Source organism: Gopherus flavomarginatus, chromosome 7, assembly GCF_025201925.1.
Source record: "Gopherus flavomarginatus isolate rGopFla2 chromosome 7, rGopFla2.mat.asm, whole genome shotgun sequence".
Lineage (NCBI taxonomy): Eukaryota > Metazoa > Chordata > Testudines > Testudinidae > Gopherus > Gopherus flavomarginatus.
Window position 1 is genome coordinate 30854594 of NC_066623.1, and position 17864 is coordinate 30872457.

A 17864-nucleotide genomic window follows, 5' to 3' on the forward strand; every position below is an offset into this window, starting at 1 on the left:
TGGACATGAGCACAGTGAGTCATGACTGTGTAATCTCCAGGGGTGGTTATTGTAAAGTCAAATGAAAATGCCAACTGTGTGTTCCTTTGAAAAGTAACAACATAAAAACTCCCCTTTCTTACTCAGCAGATCTGATCCTGGTGTAAGCAGCCAGTCACATCAGTTGATATCTATGACTATTGCAGTTGCTGCAAACCTCAGTCAGTTCTTGGAGAGAACTATACATTCATTTGGTTTGTGCATCATCAGGAGAATTGCTAAGTAAATCCAAACTGCAAGACCCACTATGATATCTTCATATTCTGCTCCCCACTGCACGAGTGGCATATTATCACCTAGGCCAACAAGGCCTAGGGCAGCAAATTTGCAGGGGTGGCAAATTTGCTCAAGCCCCCTCCCCAACTCTGCCCGTTCCCCAGATCCCCGGCCCGCCTCCTCCCCCAGGTGCACCACGCTTCCCTCCTTTCTCCCAGGCTTGCCATGCGAAAGCGCTGGGAGGGAGGGAGGGAGAAGCGAGTAGCGGCACTCAGAGGAGGCAGAGCAGAGGTGAGCTGGGGCCTGTGGGTGCAGGGAGTAACCCAGGTGGGCCAGGAACTGCTCCCTGCCCCAGCTCACCTCTGCTCCACCGCTGCCATCTCCCGAGTGTGCCTCCCTTCTCCTCCTTCCCTCCCAGGCTTGCCGTGAGGGAGCGGATGTGAGCTGGCGCGGGGGGGAGAGAGGGGAATTTTTTGTGGGCCTAGGAGCGACAAATTTGTTAATCCACCACTGCACTGCACTGGTGCAACTACACTGATTAGGGTTGCCGAAGGGACAGTGAAAACATGATTGAGAACCATAGTATTGTATGAGCATAGTTGTCAGCAGCTGGCCTGCACAACCTTTGGTGGGTGGTAGTGCATGAGCTGAAATGACTTTTGAAATCCTGTATTGAGATGGCACCCTGTACAATTGGGAAAGGCATATTTTTACCTATATTTCTCTCTGTCTCTCTCTCTCGCTCTCTCTCTCTGTTTCTATAGCAACTGAATGCTTCACAATCTTTAATGTATTTATCCTCACAGCATTCCTGTGAGGCAGGGAAGTACTATTTCCATGTTACCAGTGGGGAACTGAGAGATTTAAGGGAATTGTCCAAGGTCACCCAGGAAACCTGTAGCAAAGCAGAGAATTGTATCCAGGTCCCTTGAGTCCTATGCTGGCAACCACTGCACCATCCTGCCTCAATGAGGTACAATAAATAGGAAAACCCACAATGCCACTTCCACCAAATCACAGTAGAATCCTGCTTGTGAGGAGCTCCAGTTGGTTCAGTGTGCAGCAGCTGTTACATGAGCAACAGAGCTTAAAACCTCAGTAGACAAGACAGACATGGGGTGGGGGGAAGGAGCAGAACACACAAGCGGAGTGAACAATGCGATGGCAGCAAAGGTCATGTTGGATTCCCACCTTTTTTTTTGTATGTGTATAGGTTTAGTTAGAGGGGATAAGCTGAAGGGAGAGGGGTGTTGATGGGGTGAGGTTATGGGGGCCAGGAAAGAGGTGAAGAAGGTAAGAGGAGTGATCCTGAGGTGAAGAGACAGAGGAAGGGGGAGGGCTGGAGCATAAAGCCAGTCAACACAGGGCAGAGACAGTCCAGTAAAAACTAGAAAGTTCTCCGAAGGTCCAGAGGTGGCTGCTTCTGCCCCTAACTGCTGGAGTCTCTGGCTGGCTCCTCTGTTGCTTTCTCCCAAGGCCACAAAGTGGGGGAGGAGCGGGAGGAGGGGACGCCACCTGGGTCCTAGTGCTCCCAAAGCATGTGTGTGGAGCCTTCCTTCTGCAATTCTGCAGATGGTGCTGGGAGGAGGGGTAGGCGTGTCTGAGACTCATTCCCTTTGTCCCACTCCCACCCAACATTCTGTGCTGGGGTGCTTCTGCCCCTCCTCCCCCCGAATCTCCACCTGGCTCTTGTCTACAGAGTTGCACTCTCTGCAGCTGGGGAAGGGGAGAGGAGACACCACCTAGTCCTAGTGTCCCTGTGATGCATGTGCCTTCCCCGCACAGTTGTGGGTACATGACTGACTGTTTGTACGCATGGATCAGTGGAACAAGAACAAACTTTCTGAGTGCAGGAGATGGAGGTGTACTGATGTCAGGAATGTGCCTGTGAAAGTAGCCTCTCTAAAATGAGACTAACAACGAATCTGACTGTCTTCAAGTGAAATGTAAAACTCGTGACTTCTAACATATCCTTTCCATGATAGTGGCTAGTAATAAAAGTTAACAAACCACCAGCATGGGGTACAGAAACAAAGATCTTTTTGACATATTGTACTATGTTAGTTTCTTTAAAATGAGTCGTGTAGTCACCAGAGGGAGTCACAGCATCAGGGGGTTTCCAGCATGATGCAGGCACTCAGGGTCTGCATGCTCAGTCTGCAAGAGTCATCTAACTAATAGAGTTGTGATTTAAATCTTATATCTCTGGTCTCACTCTGTGTTCTTGAAGTACAGAAGCTGCAATGTACTCACAGGGAAGGTCTTCTCAGCTGCCTGACTGGATTAGAAAGCATGACAGGTGTACAATTGCTAAAAGGCAAAGGCCACGCAGTGGGATAAGTAGCAGCTGCAGGAAGTGATCTTGGAACACTGATTAAATGAGGAGTTTACTGTATAGTTCAAGTCGTCCCGGTTAACGTTGTTTTGTTGTTACTTTGCTGATCAGTTCGGGAACATGCTTGTTTAAAGTTGCGCAATGCTCCCTTATAATGTCATTTGGCAGCTGCCTGCTTTGTTCACTGCTTTCAGGAAGAGCAGCCCATTGCAGCTAGCTGGTGGGGGCTTGGAATCAGGGTGGACTTGCAGCCCCCCATCAGCTCCCCGCTCCCTTTAGTTTCCTGTGCTGCAGCTGCCCAGCAGGCTAGCAGTTGCTGGCATTCAGCTGTCCCTCGCCCCACTGCCATGTGCTGCTACTGCCATGTGCTGCTCCTGCCATCTGCCTTGGAGCTGCTTGCTGTGCGGGGGGAGGGGGGGAAGAAGGGAGCTCATGTCAGGGTGTCCCCCTCTCCTCTGCTCCTGCACCCCGCTTACCCCATTTCCATAGACCAGGGTGACACAGGACAAGATTCAGGACAGAGGGAGCTTCCAGACAGCAGCTGTGGTCTCAGCAAGCTGATCTAATTAACAAGGCAGTGTACTTAAGACTGGTGTTAGCTACTTAAAGGGGAAATGTGCATCTCTCTCTTTCTCTCACACACATGGTGTGTGTCTCTGTCTGCTGTGCTTTCTCACCTCCCTCCATGCTTGCTGCCTTGGAGAGGGAGGCTACATTAATGAGTTAACCCTTGAGGGCTCAGCCAAATCTAGTTAATCATTTAGCAGTAAGGCATTCCCTGGAAAATATCCCACCCTCTGACTCTTCCACCTCAACCAAGCGTCACAATCATCATCACTGTGTACCAGTATTAAATTGTTTGTTTAAAACTTATACTGTGTGTGTGTGTGTGTGTGTGTGTGTGTGTGTGTGAAAAAATTTCCACGGAACCTAACCCCAGCATTTACATTAAATCTTATGGGGAAATTGGATTTTGCTTAGCATCGTTTTTTGCTTAAAGTCACATTTTTCAGGAACATAACGACAACGTTAAGTGAGGAGTTACTGTATTGGAATGTCACAGGGTAGCTCGTCATGGTAAGTTGAACTGGGCCCATGGTCCCTGTGTCAGAGCTGGTGAGCCTAGTCCAGCCAATTAAGAGGATGGGACACACCTGGGTCTACAAAGATCTGCTAGGGGCCATGCACAGGAAGAGAGTGTTTGGGAGAGGTTGTGCTAGGAGAAGGAAAGCCACAATGGACTGTATCAATGGGCTAGATGCTCATGGAGGCAGCCCTGGGCTCACTGCTCCAAGAAAGACTCCAAACTAACTAGAACTGGCACACTGACAGGAGCAGGGTGCCAGAGACCCCTCAGATGGGTGAGCCTGAGAGCAAAGAGTGAGTGTGAAACATAACTGCATTCTTTCTACTTGAACTTCTGTAGCATGTTAACCTTTTTACAATATGACTATGCTCAGCTGTTCTGTACTGTTGCTCTGTATTATTTAACAGCAGTTGAATTTTGTCCCAGATTGGAGAGCCTGTATAGCTTTAGTTTCTAATTTATGAAATTTTAGAATGAAAGAAGGTACAGAATGATTAGAAGGTGTATAATATGTACTCAATTACGAGATCAATGGTACAAGTCGTGAGAATTTTTCAGAATATATTTGGGTTAGACCAATAATCAGAGGGGAATCATTCATTATGGAAACTAAATTTTCTTCAGAAGTTGAGTACTAGACCAGAGAGATAGAAAAGGCATTCATATGTCAAAGCAATTTTGTGCCTTTTATCATATTTATTATTGACTGCTCCAGTTCTTTGCTACAATTCCTTGGATGGAACATCTCTGGAGAAGTTTGATTAACTTCACTGTGTATCTTAAAGCACATTGCAGCACAGCTCTGGGAATGAGGATTAATAGCTAACTTGTTCCCTTAGATGGCTTGGCGGTTGCTATTTCCTTAAAATTCTTCTCTGCAATGAAGCCTACAAAACATTCAGCACTGGTTAAGCAGCTGGTTTGCTATAACTATGGTATTTCATGCCAACCAGTGTCATTTCATTATTTACTTGTACTTCCACCACCTGTGCCTCCTGCTAACTAGCTATAATCTTGCACTGAGATAATAAGCCAGGGTCACTGTCTATTTGTTTTTATACACAATGGGTCCTTGGCCTCTAGATACTACTAGGGTTGCCAACTTTCTACTTGCACAAAACTGAATACCCTTGCCCCGCCTCTTCTATGAGGCAGAGGCCCTGGGCCCGCTCGCTCCACCCCACGCCCTATTGCTCACTCTCCCCATCCTCACTCACTCACTAATTTTCACCGGGCTGGTTGGGGTGAGGGGTGTGTGTGAGAGACTGCGGCTGGGGGGCGGGCTCCAGGGTGGGGCCAGAAATGAGGAGTTCAGAGTGTGGGAGGGAGAACCAGGCTGAGGCAGTGGACAGTGATGTGAAAGGGGGTGAGGGCTCTGGCTGGGAGTGTAAGCTCTGGGATGGGGCCGGGGATGTATGGTTTGGGGTGCAGGATGGGGGTCTGCGCTGGTGGGTGACGCTGAGGGGTTCAGAGTATGAGAGAGGGCTCTGGGCTGAGGCAGGGGTGGGGTGTGGGAGGAGGTATGAGTTTCTGAGGTGGGACTGTGGGTTCTGAGGTGGGGCCAGAAATGAGGGGTTCAGGGTGTGGGAGGGGGCTCTGGTCTGGGGCAGGGGGTTGGGGTTGGGGTGTGGGAAGGTGTGCAGACTCTGGCGTGGGGCTGGAGGTTTGGGATGCAGGAGTGTACTCTGGGCTGAGACCAAGGGGTTTGGAGGGTGAGAGGGGAATAAGGGCAGGGACAGGGGGTTGAGGCATCGGAGGGAAAGTGAGGGCTCCGGTTAGGGGTCCTGGCTCTGGGGTGAGCCTGGGGATCAGGGGTTTGGGGTCATGGAGGGGAGCAGGGGTGCAGGGTCTGGGCAGCGCTTACATCAAGCAGCTCCTGGAAGCAGCCGGCATGTGCCCCCTCTGAGCCCTATGTGGAAGCACAGCCAGGTGGCTCTGCAGGCTGCCCTTTCCACAGGCACTGCCCCCACAGCTCCCAGGCAATGGCAATGCTTCCTGGGAGGCATGCGGCTTGGAGGCTAGCAGGGGGTCTGCCAGCCCTGCTGCGCAGCACTGCCAACCAGACAGGCAATGTACCGGTCAGTGGTGCTGACCAGAGTCGCTGAGATCCCTTTTCAGCTGGGTCTTCCGGTCAAAAGCCAGACACCTGGTTACCCTAGACACTACTGCAATCAAAATATAATTGATTCAATGCATTGAAGCAATCTTGGTTTTAATAAAAAGAACAGGAGTACTTGTGACACCTTAGAGATTAACAAATTTATTTCAGCATAAGCTTTCGTGGGCTACAGCTCACTTCTTCAGATGCATAGAATGGAACACACAGACAGGAGATATTTATACATACAGAGAATATGAAAAGGTGGAAGTATGCATACCAACTGGAAGAGTCCAATCAACTGAGATGAGCTATCCTCAGCAGGAGAAAAAAAAACTTTGAAGTGATACTTGAGATGACCCATAGAAGGTGTGAGGAGAACTTAACATAGGGAAATATATTCAATTAATGTAATGACCCAACCATTCCCAGTCTCTGTTTAAACTTAAATTAATTGTATCTAATTTGCATATTAATTTGAGTTCAGTAGTCTCTCTTTGGAGTCTGTTTTTAAAGTTTTTGTGTTGCAAAGTTTTAATGTTGGCCTGTTAGTAAGAAACTAGCTGCTTGGGCGGAGTGGGGGAATGGGGAAGAAGTCTATTCAGCAATGACAAGACGGTCAAGCCTGAAGATTTTACTGATGTAGGGGGGAAAATGTGCCCTTCATGAATTATTTCCAGGGAGTGTGCAGTTTAAAGAAGCCTTTACCCATCTGACAGTAGTTCAGACTTCATTAGTTAACGTTATCTATCTTTTAGCTTAGAGCTGATTAATTGGTTTTGTGTTTTTAGTTTTTAGCATTAATATTCAGTCAAAATAAAAAGTAAGAAACCCCCCACAAACTATGAAGTTCCTCGTGGGGATGGGGAGCTAGGTCTTTGAAAACTATATTGAAATATGTATTTTATCATAACCAGCTCTTTTCTAATCAAATCAACGTATTTTCCTTTAGAGAGGTTCCTGAACTGAAAACTCTAAAGAATCCTTATTAGCCTCCACTGGAGGGCCAACAATCCAGCTTTCAATTTGGGTGGGGCAAATATTTACAAGCATAAATCAGAATTTGAAATACAATTAAATGACCTCTAGTAAACCAACTATGTCTGTCGTAAAGAAATGCCCACTAGTCTTTGACCTTCTTGTAGTAAATCTGTTGTTTACCCAAAAATGTAGTTCTGGAAGAATAAACCAGCTTTGTCTAGGTCTTAAAAGCTATTATGGTAAAAAAAATCAATATTTAAAAGGGAGAAACTGACTCCTCAATATATTTGCATAGAGCAACTGGAGTTAAAATGTAGAACTGCTATGGGACAATTTCAGTTCAGGAGGGTGGGTCACCTGAGTGCCAAACAACTTTGAACAAGATTTGGTCGTTTCATGTTCCAGAAGATGGCGTTTCCTTGCTACAGGATGCACAGTGTGACAGGAAATGAATTCTCTCTGCAGGAACTTCTGCTTAAAAATAATTAACTCCTTTCTGAGTGCTTACCTGTTCTTTTCAGACTTAAACATAACTTGACTTTATACTATGCAGCATCTTTACTATTAGGGCCAGGCTTGAGTTGCATATACAAATTAGTGTTGTCAAGCAGAAGCACAATCTCTGTTTCATGCTTAAATTTCATGCATGGTTGCACATACACTTATGTAGATCTGAGACTGTCTTTTCATTTGGACTTTGTAAATTGATCTTGGAGATGTACAGATGAAAAGCACAAAAGAGTAGTAGAACCATATTTTGAAAGAGCAAATTTACAGTATTTGCTCGCACATTCTAAATTAATTTCCATCATTAAATTACTTTGTGCATACAAACATTTGATGTGATTTGTACAAATTTGCTTGAAAATATTGCAAGTTGATTTGTGGAAGCGCCCTGAAAAATTAGCCCAAAGAGTGCCCAAAGAAATGCTTTAATAACCAGTTATCAGCACAGATAAAATATTCTAAACTTGAATTTTTGTTCTATTCCTAAAGCATGTTCAGTGTTAACTAGAATAAATGTAATAAGAGAATTTAAATAGTACTGGTTTCCATGGTTATGTCATAAAAGCAGTAGTAGTTTAACTAGTGGGTCAGTCTGATACAAGATCTAGAATTGAAGAATGCAGTTGATGGAAAATTGAATAAAAAAGTGTGAAAAGTTGATTTGGATGACTTGCTTTCTTCTGATTATTTCTGTAGTAAAAAAATTGGAAGTAGGTAACAGATTGCTGGATCCATAAAGGATTACAATTTCCAAACAGTTTTAACACTTCTTTTGCTAAACTGAGCCCAAGCATATACCGAGGTTGTGTTTGATTTAAATTACCAAAAATAATTCCACTAAAGTTCATAAACGACTATTTTGTATTGCATGTTGGACTTGATAGTCAGTTTCTGTAGCTGTACCACAAAACCCCAAAGTTTTAAGGTATATCAAACAAAAGCAGAAAAGATACTTGTGGCTTTTAGTTTACAAAAGAACCTCCTTAGTGAGTAATAGTTTTAAACAAATAATGAACAGAATTGTGATGTTTTTGGACTGTGGAAATGTGCATGTAAGGAAGCTGAGTTCAGTAATTTAACTACTGCACCCAGGGAGGATCTCAAAGCAGTTGATGAACAGTAATGATTTAAGCCTCACTACACCTATATGGAAGGAAAGCATTAATCGACTCATTTTGCAGATGGGTAAACCAAGACACAACTGAGTTAAGTGCCCAAAGTTGCCTAGTGTGTGCAATCCTGGATTTTAAAAATGAGCCACTACTCCTTCCTCTCATACAAGGCTGTGGTTTAATATGTGTTGCTTGTATTACATTTCCAGCTCTGGGCCATGTGATGGGGAGCTTAACCAGTTCTTATATTAGTAAAGATGTTAATCTAGAAGGTGCTGGTAAATTTGGAGTACAGCATAATGTTTGTAATCTCTAAATACCCAAATAGAGATCTGCATGGGCAGGTGACACTGTAGTCCCGTGTCTAAAGACATTGCTTAATAGTTAGCCACCACAGCTTATTTCTGTAATTATTTGCTTCTGTGGAGTTAGCAAATATAACTGAGTTCTACTGATCAAATGGCAGCTAGAGGTAATAATTTGAATACTGTTAAAGTTTGTTTTTACTGACTGCCTTTTTATTCTTTTGGCCTCACTTTCAATTAACTCTTATTTTTGTTCATAAGAAAAGCAGCAAGGGAAAGGGAGAAGTAGCCCCACTTCTTTTCTGACTCTGCGAATGTGGGGACAGCGTGTGCAGGGAGATTATGGTCAAATGTCATTGCAGACGTACAGAATCAGTATTTGAAGAGTATTCTATCTGTGTATATGTAATTCCTAAATAAAGCAGGAGTGGATTATGCTCAAGAATATGTAGTTGTTGTTCTGCAGGACCAATAAAACTGGGATTGGAGTGTAAATGGACTCTTGTGTCCAGCTCTTAATGATGAGCTCTTCACTTTCATGTCATGGTCACCCTTGCATTGTGTTAATATGTACTGACACAAACATTGCAATGCATTATCAGCTTGTTCCCCTGCAACTATGCTGTCTGCAGCTCCATTTGACTGATGGCTTTCTAGTTCTTAGTGTGAGAGCCACTATAATAAAAAACTGCCTAAACGCTGTAGTGGCTTTACATCAAAAAATGACTCAGCAATAGGATTGTGTATTAATGTGCATCTCCAAAAGTTTCTCAGTTAACAATGAAAGTTTTCCCTAACTGCAAGCCCTCAAACTCAGCCTGAGATACGAAAATCAAGCTGGATTCATTCCTTGCTGCACATCACTAAAAGAGTCTGCAGGCCAAACTAGTCTCTGACATGTGTGGATCCTCAGCAGTTTTTTTGGAGCTGCACGGGTGTAACTGAGGATAACCTAAAAAATGTAACATCCGTTCTTATAGTTGTGACTCAGAAGGGATTCTTCATTAAGGGTACTGGCATGCACTCTCTAGCTCAAGAAACCCAGTTTGTGCAGCACAGTGTTTCCACAGAGTATTTTCCCGTGTCCAGGTCCTTATTAACTAATTATGGAATAGATTGTTAAATAGACTGTAATAAACAAGGGGAATGGAATGTAGCTCTTGCGCTTCATGTGCTGGCTTTACATGACCACCAAGAATAAAAAGCAATCCAGAGTTATTTTGGCCATAAATAAGGATTGGACTTGTGTAGATTTGCATGGAGCAGTTCTGTTCAGTTAGAGGGTAGAATTTTTACATTCTCTTAAGAGTAGAACTGCATTTTAAGGAACTTGGATTGGGAGTATAGAAAAAGGCAAAATGTACAGTTAATAATTTGTCAGGCTCAGATTAGACTTCCTAATGGTAGCCTATTAGGCCACTGAGAACCCTTCTAAATGCCAAACTATTGAGATGATTTCTAAATGCAGCTTATTTTTCCAACACAACTGTTGAGTTTTGCAACACAGAACCAATATTTTTAGACCAATCAGTGTCTGAAGTTCTTGATTCAACATGTTGGCAAATACAACAGACTGGAGATGAGGTACTGAGCCAGAATCATTCCTGTTAATTCACTTTATTGCAATGAAAGAAAGTGGAAAGCTGGTTTAACACAGCTGTGCTTCAGAAGAAAAGTTTGAGAGAAACATTAGTACATCTTTTCTGTGTGGGGGAGGGCACAGGGAGGAGAGACAGCGAAGTGGAAGGCTGATGATTGATCTAGGTGACTAGACAGAGGGACAAGGCACTAGTAGATGAAATGGTATTGTCATAACCTTAGTCCCAGATTTGGACCTTAGCGTCCAAAATATGGGGGTTAGCATGAAAACCTCCAAGCTTAGCTACCAGCTTGGACCTGGTACTTGCTGCCACCACCCAAAAAATTAGAGTGTTTTGGGGCACTCTGGTCCCCCCAAAAACCTTCCCTGGGGACCCCAAGACCCAAATCCCTTGAGTCTCACAACAAAGGGAAATAATCCTTTTTCCCTTCCCCCCTCCAGGTGCTCCTGGAGAGATACACAGACACAAGCTCTGTGAAACTACACAGAGTGACTCCCCCTCTCTGTTCCCAGTCCTGGAAACAAAAAGTACTTTCCTCTTCACCCAGAGGGAATGCAAAATCAGGCCAACAAATCCAACACACACAGATCTCCCCTGATTTCTTCCTCCCACCAATTCCCTGGTGAGTACAGACTCAATTTCCCTGAAGTAAAGAAAAACTCCAACAGGTCTTAAAAGAAAGCTTTATATAAAAAGAAAGAAAAATACATACTAATGGTCGCTCTGTATTAAGGTGACGAAATACAGGGTCAATTGCTTAAAAGAATATTGAATAAACAGCCTTATTCAAAAAGAATACAAATCAAAGCACTCCAGCACTTATATCTATGCAAATACCAAAGAAAAGAAACCATATAACTTACTATCTGATCTCTTTGTCCTTACACTTAGAAACAGAAGACTAGAAAGCAGAAACTACTTCTCCAAAGCTCAGAGACAGCAGGCAGACAGAAAACAAAGACTCAGACACAAACTTCCCTCCACCCAGAGTTGAAAAAATCCGGTTTCCTGATTGGTCCTCTGGTCAGGTGCTTCAGGTGAAAGAGACATTAACCCTTAGCTATCTGTTTATGACAGGTATAAAGGGCTGGATTAGGCACTTGGAATGAAGGGAAAAAAACATGCAGAGGTAAAGATGCAGGTCTTGAGAAAAGGTTAGTAAATTAACTTTGTGCTTGAGGATTGTGACTGCAGCCTTTCCGTAGGTCAGCATTCCTGTCAAGATGCACTATTGGTTTGCAACCTGATTCTAGCCTGCCTTTAGTTCCCTTTAAAGTGAATGAAAGTTTAGGGCAATCAACACCATGCAGGACTGGGCCCTCAAGTTTTTCCTTAGAATTGGTTTCTATGGTGATCCTAGAGCTTGACCCTCACACTTATCCTTCTCTGCTTAGGGGCAGGGCCTCATAACTAAATTTAGCCAAGTGTTTGACCTTTGGATTCTGTTGTTTCAAATCATTCTTAATCCAGTGGGTTTCAAATCTTAAAAAATGAGTTTCCTGTCTGAATCCCCAAATGGCCTTTCTTCAAATTTTAGCAAGAATTCTCTGAGTAAATAGTGACTACATTTCCTGCACCCTGTGTCAGTGAGAACCAAGAGAATGGCTGTTGACAGATATAACGGTATTGCCACTGTGTGCACAAGAATATAGACAGAGCCTAGAGCATTAGTCTAATGTTTCTGGGTTTTTTTGTTTTTGTTTTGTTTTGTTTATTCATGAACTTATCCAGCAGTAACAGTTACCCAAATAAGACTGAAAATATAACAGGCTGTTCAGGGGGTTATTCAGTCTCCATGCCCAATGCAGTTTTTGGCTATTTGGTTAATACATCCAAGAATGCCCACACCATATGCTGGAGTTGGATTTAGGAGGCCCTTGACAGTGACGGACGACATGCAGATCCTCCTTGTCATTAATGTATGGCCATTGACTGGGTAAAAAGTCACTCTTGCCTCAGGGCATCTCCCGTTGGTCACTTAAGATGCCACCTGAGGAGATTTTCACAGGTCTCATCTCCATCTACTTGAAGTGGAATTCCCAATAGCATTGGGCTTGAAAAGTGGGTATTCCTGTCGTGTCACCAGTCAGATCTGGTGGTGTGTTCTAGGCTTGACTAGAAGCTAATACTGGGTTTATGGTAAATGGGATGTAGTGCTTTAGCTCTCAGAATTTCCCAGATAGTTGATTGACATGGCAATTGGAAGTTGCTAATCTTCTTCAAAAAGTCTGGGAGGGGCTGTAACAAGGTTATGTTAATCAAGTTAGTCTTGACCTTCCATAGGTGTTCATGGCAGGAACGGTTGGCTAACAGGTGACTTTTGTTGTTCCTAAACTCGCACACACAGTCAATTGAGCAGACTCTCTCTCTGGGATTGGAAAGGGCTTCACTTCAATGTCTCTCACAGATTAAAGCACCCCTTTCCTTGATTGCTCTCACAAAGAAAGAGCGGTTAGGCTGCAGGGGACTTTTATACTGAGCCAAATCTGAGGAGCAGCTGAGATGAGAGGTTAGCTAACGATTTGTGGAGGGGCTTGGAAGACTACCTTTTGCATATGTCACTACATTGGGAAATGGGTGGTAGCTGTACTCCCAGGTCAAAGAAGGACTTGTTGGTTAAGATGTGGCCTATGGTTAGACTATACTGACTGTCGATGTCTCATTCACCTAGAGCAGTGGTTCTCAACCCATGACCCAATCAGTACGCAGCTGTGGCCCATGTGACATCATTAGGGCCATAGAGATATACCTATCTATCTCATAGAGCTGGAAGGGATCCTGAAAAGTCATCGAGTCCAGCCCCCTGCCTTCACTAACAGGACCAAGTACTGATTTTTGCCCCAGATCCCTAGGTGGCCCCCTCAAGGATTGAACTCACAACCCTGGGTTTAGCAGGCCAATGCTCAAACCACTGAGCATGTGTGGCCCACACAGCAAGTTGCATATGCGGCCCACAATGGCAAATAGGTTGAGAACCACTGACCTAGAGTGTCCATGCCAATACTAGTGCCTGATTAGGTCAATATTGGTTATTAGGAAGCAGATTCAAAATGACATATAACTTCCGACGGGACCCTAAACACATCACATTGTTTTTAAAATTTAATCTATTCTTTGGGTTCAGCGACTGAATAATACTTAGCATAATTGGGTCCCTGATTTGGGAGCTTATGTGCCACCACAATACAATTAATTAATAGACCTTTGATATTTTTAGTTAATTTGAAGAGTGGGAGCAGGGTGCATTAACAACTGTCATGACGTCCTTCCACTAAGGATACCTCTCTCGAGGAGGGAATCCCATTATTAGGAGGAGATCAGTAATAGTAATGAAGGATTCAATCATTAGAAGTATAGATAGCTAGGTTTGTGATGACTGGGAGAACTGCATTGCCTGACGGGTGCAAAGATTGCAGATCTTATGTGCAGTGTAGGGAGGAGCCAGTGGTTGTGGTACGTGTAGATACCAGTGATATAGGGAAAGGTAGGAAAGAAGTCCTGGGGACAAATTTAGGCTGCTAGGTAAGAGACTGAAGTCCAGGACCTCCATGGCAGCATTCTCTGAAATCTTCCAATTCTATGTGCAGGGTCAGACAGACAGACAGAACTGTGGGGTCTCAATGGATGAGATGTGTAGGCAGAAGGGATTTAGGTTTATTAGGAACTGGTGCACCTTTTGGGGAAGGATGGGCTCCACCTAAACCAAAATAGAACCAGATTGCTGGCATGTAAAATGAAAAAGTTTAAAAACTCTTCAACAAACTAAGGGCTGTGGGAAAGCTGACAGCTGACATTCCTTGGAGGAGGAGCTATTGATTGTTATTCTCCATGTCCTAGTAAGGAGGAGAGGATAAAAGTTGATAAAGCACAGGTAGGAATTGAAGACAGACAGTCAGTTGAAAAAGTCCCATTCAGTTACATCACATAATGGTAGACAGCTAAACAGTGACAAATTTTATAAGCGCTTGTATACTAATGCAAGAAGTTGAAATACTAAGATGGGTGAACTTGAGTGCCTGGTATTAAATGAGGATATTGATATAGTAGGCATCACAGAAACTTGGTGGAACAACGATAATCAATGGGACACAGTAACAGCAGGGTACAATATATAACAGAGTAGGTCATGCTGGTGGGAGAATGGGATTATATGTTCGAGAAACCAGTCCAATATAGTAAAAATCTTAAATGAATCAAACTGTACCATAGGTTCTCTGTGAATATAAATTCTTATTATTAAAGCATAGAGCATAGCAATAGAATATATTACCGACCACCTGATCAGTATGGTGATGCTGATTGTGAAATGCTCTGGGAGACTAGAGAGGCTGTAAAAATAGTTGAAATTCCCCATTATTGAGTTTTCTATCCCTATATTGAGTGGGTACATATCCTCTCAGGAAGGATGCAGAGAGAAAGTTTTTAGACAAAAATTACTGCTTATTGGAGCAGCTAGTCCTGGAAATCACAAAGGGAGAGGCAATTCTTGATTTAGTCCTGATTTAGTGCCTATAGCTGAACTGCTTGGTAACAGCAATCATAACAGAATTAAATCTAACATTCATGTGTATGTGGTAGTCATGGTGGTGAGGACATACCAATGGAGACCATCTCAGTAGCAATTAACTTCAGAAAGGGGATCTATGCAAAAATGTGAAAACTAGCTACATGGAAATTAAAAGGAATAGTCACAAAAGTGAAATGCCTGCAAGCTGCATGGAAAGTTTAAAAAAAACTCCACCATAATAGAAGCTCAAATGTATTCCCCAAATTAAAAAACCCAGAGAACCAAAAAAAGAGCCACCTTGGCTAAACAAAGTAAAAGAAGCAGCTAGAGGCAAAAAGGCATCCCTTAAAAATTGGAAGTTAAATCCTATTGAGGAAAATAGGAGCATAAACTCTGGCAAATCAAGTGTACAAGTATAATTAGGGAGGCCAAAAAGGGATTTGAAGAGCAACTACGAAAAGAATCTATTTATATATATTTTTGCTGTTAGTTTTTAAGTATAGCAGAACCAGGAAGCGTGCCAAACCATCAGTGGGACCACAGGATGATGGAGGTGCTAAAGGAGCACTCAAGGAAGATGAGACCATTGCGGAGCAGCTAAATGGAATCTTTGCATTGGTATTCACTGCAGAGGATGTGAGGGAGATTCCTACCCTTCTGCCATTCTTTTTAGGTGACAAATCTGAGGAATGGTCCCAGAATGAGGTATCAATAGAGGCGGTTTTGAAACAAATTGATACATTAAACAGTAATAAGTCACTAGGAGCATATGCTAGTCATCTGAGTTCCTTCAGAACTCTTGGGTGAAATTGCAGAACTACTAAATTTGGTATGTAACCTATCATTTAAATCAGCCTCTGTACCAGTGACTGGAGGATAGCTAATGTAACACCAATTTTTAAAAAAGGCTCCAGAGGGGATCCTGGCAATTACAGATCAGTAAGCCTAACTTCAGTACCAGGGAAATTGGTTGAAACTGCAGTAAAGAACAGAATTTTCAGACACATAGATGAATAATATTTGTTGGGGAAGAATCAACATAGCTTCTGTAAAGGGAAAACAAGCCTCATCAATCGGAATTCCTTGAGCAGGTCAACAAACATGTGGACAAGGGTGATTCAGAAAGCTTTTGACAAAGTACTTCACCCAACGCTCTTAAGCAAAGTATGCAGTCATGGAATAAGAGGGAAGGTCCTTTCATGGATCAGTAACTGGTTAAAGGACAGGAAACAAAGGGTAGGAATAAATAGTCAGTTTTCATAGTGGGAAGAGGTAAATAGCAGGGTTTCCCAGGAATCTGTATTGGTACCAATGCTGTTCAACATATTCATAATTGATCTGGAAAAGGGGGTAACCAGTGAAATGGCAGAATTTGCAGATGATACAAAATTAGTCAAGATAAGTCTAAAGCAGACTGTGAAGAGTTACAAAGGGACATCACAAATGTGGGTGACAGGGCAAGAAATATCAGATGAAATTCCATGTTGATAAATGCAAATTAATGCATATTAGAAAATAATTCCAGCTATGCATACAAAATGATGGGGTCTAAATTAGATGTTTATCACTGAAAAAAGATTTTGGAGTTATCGTGGGTAGTTCTCTGAAAGCATCGGTTCAATGTGCTATGGCAGTCAAAAAAGCTAACGGAATGTTAGGAAAGGGATAGATAATAAGACAGAAAATATCACAATTCCACTGTGTAAATCCATGGTATGCCTACACCTTGAATACCTCATGCAGATCTGGTCATCCCATCTCAAAAAATGATGCATTAGAATTGGAAAAGGTACAGAGAAGAGCAACAAAAATTATTAGAAGAATGGAACTGTTTCCATATGGGACAAAATTACAAAGATTGGGACTATTCAGCTTGGAAAAGAGACTAAAGAGGATGCGATAGACGTCTATAAAATCATGACTGGTGTGGAGAAAGTGGATAAGGAAGTCTATTCTTTCACGTAACACAAGAACCATGGTTCACTAATGAAATTAATAGGCAGCAAGTTTAAAACAAACATAAGGAAGTACTACTTCACAGAACACACAGCCAACCTGTGGAATTCATTGGCAGAGGATGTTGTGAAGGTCAAAACTCTGATGGCATTCAAAAAAGAATTAGATAAGTTCATGAAGGATAGATCCCTCAATGGCTATAAGCCAAGATGATCAGGGATGCAGTCAGTGGCTTTGTTGGTATTTTTTCAAATATATGCGGTCTGCAGATAATTTATACTATGCAATAAGTTATATATTTATGTGTATTTGGGCTTTAAACAGCCCTATATTAAGAATACAAAGTCTTTATAAACTCATCCAACTAAGCAATCAAAATTCGACTAAGAAATCTGTTTTGGCTGTAAGTTTCCACTTACTCATTTAGAAAATGTTTAGCCTGCAAACTAAGCCACTTCCTTTGTCAGTTATTGTGCTTTTTCAACATATTAACTGGTGTTAAAGGAAGCAATTAACAGAAGGCAAAAATAGTTCACAACATGAATTGATGATTGTTAGTATCTATAATGTTTTGGCTTTCATTTAACACAAGGCAACCAGTAGTGGAGGAATGTATATTTCAAGTGAAAGATGAAAGCTAACTTAATCTTAGCTAGGCCTCTGTATTTGTCACACAGCTCACAGAAGTCACGGATTCTGTGACTTTCCATGACCTTGGTGACTTCTGTGGGTGGGGGGAAGAGGCGGTATAGTTGACCTCAGGGCCGCCCAAGCTGCTCAGCTGGCCCCAGGCACAGCCACATCGGCCGCTGCTGAAGCAGCTCTGCAGTCAGCCACTCCAGCAGCCCCGCAGCCAGCCACACTGAGTGCTGCTGGAGTGGCCCAAGGGCCAGCTGCACTGGCCACTGCTCGACTGGTCCCCAGGGGCTAATGTGGCCACTGGCCCGGCCGCCCATCAGCAGCCCTTTACAGCGACTTCTCCCCATAGAAGTGGTCCCTCCAGATGCCTCCCCCCAGGAGAGGCCCCAGTGACTCCCCCAGCAGCGACCCCCTTAAGATTTAGTCAGGGGTATTTATAGTATAAGTCATGGACAGATCACGGCCCCTGAATTTTTACGTA

The 17864-nt window shown here is 43.2% G+C and overlaps 1 protein-coding gene across 1 annotated transcript in view; it reads left to right on the forward strand.

The window, feature by feature from the left end:
- Window positions 1-17864, forward strand: part of DOCK2 (dedicator of cytokinesis 2) — a 513293-nt gene that overhangs the window by 9071 nt on the left and 486358 nt on the right. The gene's annotated exons all lie outside the window — the stretch shown is intronic.